This window comes from Cherax quadricarinatus, chromosome 89 (genome assembly GCF_038502225.1).
Source record: "Cherax quadricarinatus isolate ZL_2023a chromosome 89, ASM3850222v1, whole genome shotgun sequence".
NCBI lineage: Eukaryota > Metazoa > Arthropoda > Malacostraca > Decapoda > Parastacidae > Cherax > Cherax quadricarinatus.
The window spans coordinates 3,793,875-3,799,874 of NC_091380.1; positions in this window are offsets into that span (position 1 = coordinate 3,793,875).

The following is a 6,000-nucleotide window of genomic DNA, read 5'->3' on the forward strand; positions in this document are numbered from 1 at the left end:
GGTCCTCTTGGGCGCAGAGGGAGATTTCTGGCCCTTTCATTCCTCCTAGGAACTATCCCTCCCCGGTTCCCCCTTTTTTTATTCTTTTTTTTTATTTTTATTTTCTTTTCTTTTTTTTTCTTAAAAACAAAAAGAAAGAAGTAACCTAACCATGGCAGCCCTAGTCCATGAACCTACTACCCCCGGGCCCCTTCTTGATACCGTACCCCGTTCTGACCCCGCCTTGTCTTTGGACCACTCTTCAGACACTCATGCCTCTGTACCTATTGCTGGTGCTGTTTCCTCACCCACTTCAGGTACTGAGGCCTCGACTGACTCCTTCGATTTATCGGACCTTCGCTCTCCTCTGACTATGCTTCCTGCCTCTCCCTCTACGGTGCGGCAATTTTCAAATCGCCGACCCATTCCACGTCGGACCAACTCTGGTCCCACGCCTAAACGCCAACGACAATTACCTGCTGATGATACTTCTCCACCTTCTCGTTCTTCTCAGAAACGATCGACACGTCCTTCACTACCTTTCCACGCTCAGTTTCAAACTGAACAATGGACTAAATTCTTCACTTTACGACCGACTTCCTCTACTGCCTATCTTTCTGACCACAGTATTGGCAAGGCACTCCTACGCCATGTTGGTAAAGATATTTCTTTTCATGCTCTTAAGAGCGGTACGCGCATCATTACTGTACAGAATGCTACCCAGGCTCATGAGCTCTCTCGTCTTTCCCATATCGCTACTGTTCCTGTCACTCTTGAAAAACATCATTCCCTCAATTCTTGTAGTGGTACCGTCATTCTACCCCATACCATAGTTCAACAAAATTTCCAGACATGTGGCACTGACATTCTTGAACAGCTGGAACTCCAAGATCTCCCAATCCTCAAGGTAGACACTTACGTTCTTCCTGCCCGTGGGCGGAGACGATACCCTAGCAATGTGGCTCGTTTAACTTTTGACAGCCGAGAACTCCCATCCTCAGTTTATATAGCAGGACATCGGTTACAAGTTCAAAAGGTGATCCCTACACCACGACAGTGTAGAAATTGCTGGCGATTTGGCCATCCAGCGAAATATTGCAGATCTATCGCCGAATGCCCAGTCTGTGGTGCCGATGACCATTCTAATACGTCTTGCAATCGATCTCCCTCTTGCCTTAACTGTCATGAGGCTCACCCTTCGTACTCTCGCCGTTGTCAAGTGTATTTAAACGAGCGGGAAATCCGTTACCTCAAAGAGACCGAAGGTCTCCCTTATGCCATGGCAGTTTCTCATCTCCGCCTCCAAGGGAGACTCCCACGTGTTTCTTATTCCCGTGTTTCAAAACGTCCCCCCACTTCTGGTATCCCATCTTCTACACCCACCTCTGTGGTTACCTCTCCCATAGTCACTCCTGTATCTAATCCTTTTGCTGTCCTCGGCTCAGACGTCCCTACTTCAATGCCTCAGTCTAATCTCGCTTCTTCGAGTTCTCTCTCACAAGCCTCAGTATCGACGAGACCTCGTACGACACCTCCTCCCAATCGTCCCTCTACTTCTCAAAAGTCAAAAAAAGGTCCGTTAACACCTCCTACCCATCTTCCACCTCCTCATTTTACCCTCCCTGTCTCTGTCCCTGGTTCTCCCCCTCACTGGCTCAGTTACAGGTGTAGAGGTTCACCCTCCTCCTCGTACTGTACCTTCCTCCCCTGTTCCCTCCCAAGTTTCTTCCTCTTCTGCCACCTCCCAGGTTCCTGCCTCTTCTGTCCCCTGTCACGCTTTTCCAGTTCCCTCCACCCTTTCGCCCCCCCTACCTTGGTACGGTCCAATACAGTTCCAATCTTTACTCATCCTCCCCCTACCATTTCCAATATTGTCTCCCATACGACGTCTCTGAATTCCGAAACACTTGAAGCAATCTCTGAATATATTGCAGAGACCAAACCATCAATGGACACTGATCCACCTTCCGCTCTCTCTCTCTCCTCTGCTCCATCTGCGCAACTCCTTTCTTCACAGCGCACCGTTCCTTCGCTGCTTGAACGTTTTCCACTGCCTCCGCATGTGGACTTTTCTAACCCCTCTACTCCGTAGGAACCCTTACCTGCGGATTTCAAGTATCTTTATCATTGCCAATCATGGCCTATTTACAGTGGAATATACGTGGCCTCAGGGGTAATCGGGGTGAGCTTCAGATGTTAATCTCCCAGTTTGCCCCTGTTGGTGTTTGCTTACAGGAACCAAAATTACACTCTGCTGTTATTTCTCCCATCTCAGGCTATAATTTATTGTATTCTTCAGATCCTTTTCCTGATGGGACCTTTAATGAAAGTGCCCTTCTTCTATGCACTGATATTCCGTACCATCAGCTATTTGTTCATACTTCGCTGCATTACACAGCAGCCCGTATCCACTTACATAGGTGGTATACGCTCTGTTCTTTATATTTCTCTCCTTCTCGGGCATTATCTATTCCGGATATTGCCTTCCTTGTTTCGTCATTACCGCCACTGATTCTGTTACTTGGTGATTTTAATGCCCATCATTTCCTCTGGGGGAGGTCTCACTGTGATTCCCGTGGAATTCAGTTAGAGGCTTTTCTTACCACCCACCCCCTCCATGTTTTAAATACAGGTATACTCTCACCCATTTTGATCCTCGGACTCATACTCTCTCTTGCATCGATCTCTCAGTCTGCTCTTCCTCCGCCGCATTAGACTTCACTTGGTCTGTTCTCCCGGACTTACATGACAGTGATCATTTCCCAATCATTCTTACTTCCCCTTCATATTCGCCACCTCTTCGCACCCCATGCTGGCAATTTAATCGGGCAAATTGGAACCTTTACTCACACCTACTGTTTTTAAAGAGGTTCCTTCTTCGTCCTCCATCGATGAGCTTTTACACCTCTTCTCGTCCTCCGTTTTCACCGCAGCTTCTCATTCTATACCCCAAACTTCGGGCAGGCATTCTCAGAAATGCGTGCCTTGGTGGTCTCCTGCTTGTGCTTGTGCAGTACGTTTGAAACGCGCTGCATGGGGCAGGTACCGGTACAATAGAACCACAGAGAGACTCCTTGATTTTAAACAGAAGCGTGCGATCGCTCGCTGTGTCATCCCTGACGCTAAACGCACTTGCTGGCGAGATTATGTCTCCACCATCACCTCTGCTTCCTCTATGAGTGCAGTCTGGAAAAAAGTACGAAAACTGAGTGGTAGATATTCTCCTGACCCGGCTCCTGTTCTGCGGGTTGCCAGTGTTGATATAGCAAACCCACTAGATGTTGCCAATGAAATTGGCAATCATCTGGTCCGTATTTCTCAGGGACTCCATCTATGCCCCTCATTTCTTTCCTCAAAGTCTGCCAGAGAGTTAGCACCCTTGGACTTTTCTTCTCTCAGAGAAGAACAGTATAATGTGCCTTTTACACTTCAAGAACTGGAGGCAACACTCTCAGCTTGTCGATCATCGGCAGCTGGGCCCGACGACATTCATATTCGTATGCTACAACATTTACATCAGTCAGCCCTTGCAGTCCTATTACGCCTTTACAATCTTATTTGGTCACAAGGAGTTCTTCCACAGCTGTGGAAATCCGCCATTGTTCTCCCTTTCCGCAAACCAGGCACTACGGGACATGAAACCTCCCACTATCGTCCCATTGCTCTTACCAGTGCAGTTTGCAAAGTAATGGAACACCTAGTAAATAGACGTTTAGTGTGGTATTTAGAGACACACAACAGTCTCTCCACTCGTCAATATGGCTTTCGTAAGGGACGTTCTACCATAGACCCCTTACTACGCTTGGATACGTATGTTCGTAATGCCTTTGCGAATAACCACTCAGTTATTGCCATATTTTTTGACCTTGAGAAGGCATATGACACAACTTGGAGGTATAATATTTTAGCCCAAGCCCACTCCTTAGGCCTTCGAGGCAATCTACCATCCTTCCTTAAGAACTTTTTAACTGACAGGCATTTCCGTGTTCGGGTTAATAATGTGCTCTCCCCGGACTTTATCCAAGCTGAAGGTGTCCCCCAGGGATGTGTTCTGAGCACAACACTTTTTCTCCTTGCTATTAATGATTTGGCCTCTAGTTTTCCATCAAATATTTGGTCATGTTGATGACTTTGCTATTGCCTGTGCAGGCGCTGACTGTCACCTCATTACAGTTTCTCTCCAACATGCAGTTGACCGTGTTTCCAATTGGGCCACCACACGTGGGTTTAAATTTTCCAGCACTAAAACCCACCAAATTACTTTCACTAGATACTCTGTCATCTCCGATCATCCTTTGTACCTCTATGGCTCCCGTATCCCTGAACGTGATACAGTCAGGTTTCTGGGCCTTCTCTTTGATCGTAGGTTATCCTGGAAACCTCACATTACCTCTCTGAAGGCAACTTGTCACAGCCGGCTGAACCTTCTTAAAACCCTTGCTCATCTTTCATGGGGAGCTGATCGTCGAACCCTCCTTCGCCTACATTCCACCCTTATTTTATCGAAACTTGATTATGGTGACCAGATCTATTCAGCGGCATCTCCTGCTACTCTCTCTACCCTTAACCCCATTCATCACCAAGGATTATGTTTATGCCTTAGTGCTTTTCGCTCTTCCCCTGTCGAGAGCCTCTATGCAGATCGCCGTGATGCCCATTGCCTGCGCTACTATGTACGCTCTCATGATCTCCGCAATCCTTCCATTTATAGAATGGTCACTGATATTAGTAGACATTCTTTATTTGTTCGCTGCCCCTGTTTACTCCGTCCCTTCTCTCTTTGCCTTCATTCACTCTTGTCTTCTCTTCAACTACCACCTTTCTATGTACATGTAGCATCTCACTTTTCACTACCCCCCTGGGAAGTTCCAGCTGTTCGAGTCTGTTCTTTCTCCCTCCCTTGCTCGAAAGCCCAACTGTCTACGGTCGCTTCCCGCTCTCTTTTTCTTGACCACTTTCACTCTCATTCTCATGCCATTGCTGTGTACACAGATGGCTCTAAGTCTTCTGACGGCGTAGGATTCGCAGCAGTGTTTCCGGACAGCGTCGTACAAGGGCATTTACTATCTTCGGCTAGTATTTTTACTGCTGAATTATATGCCATCCTTACAGCACTTATCCGTATTGCATCTATGCCTGTGTCATCATTTGTGGTTGTCTCAGACTCCCTTAGTGCTTTACAGGCTATACAAAAATTTGATACACCTCACCCCTTAGTCCTCCGTATCCAACTTTGGCTACTCCGCATCTTTACCAAGCATAAAGATATTGTTTTTTGTTGGGTCCCTGGTCATGTTGACGTACAGGGCAATGAACAGGCAGACACTGCTGCGTGGTCAACAGTACATGACCTACCAGTTTCTTATAGAGGTATTCCATTTACGGACTATTTTGCTGCAATATCTTCCCACCTTCACACCCGTTGGCAACAACGTTGGTCTACTATGCTCGGCAACAAACTTCAATCTATTAAACAGAGTACAGTATAGGTTACTGGCTGTCTTCTTATCACCAGTGTCGAGGTTGGGAGACTACTCTCTCCCGTCTTCGCATTGGCCATACTCGTCTTACTCATGGATATCTCATGGAGAGGCGTCTTGCTCCTCTCTGTGAGAATTGCCAAGCTCCATTATCAGTCAGCCACACTCTGTTGGACTGCCCACTTTATCAACGAGCACGCAGAATTTACCTCTGTCGTCGTCTTCGCTCCGCTGCTCTCTCTTTACCTTCCCTTCTCGCTGATGGACCCACCTTTCATCCGGACTCTCTTTGACTTTTTGACAACAACTGACTTACTTCACAAATTCTGATACCTTCAGCCCTTTCTACTTCAATCTCTTGCTACCCTCTACCCCCGTACTATCCCCTGCCCCGCTGTTTTCTGTAACCTACTGATCATCCCTCCTCCCTTCTGCCATCCAATACCCTCGCTTCCTTCCCTACCCTGCAGCGCTGTATAGCCCTTGTGGCTTAGCGCTTCTTTTTGGTTATAATAATAATCCAAGCTGAAGGTGTCCCCCC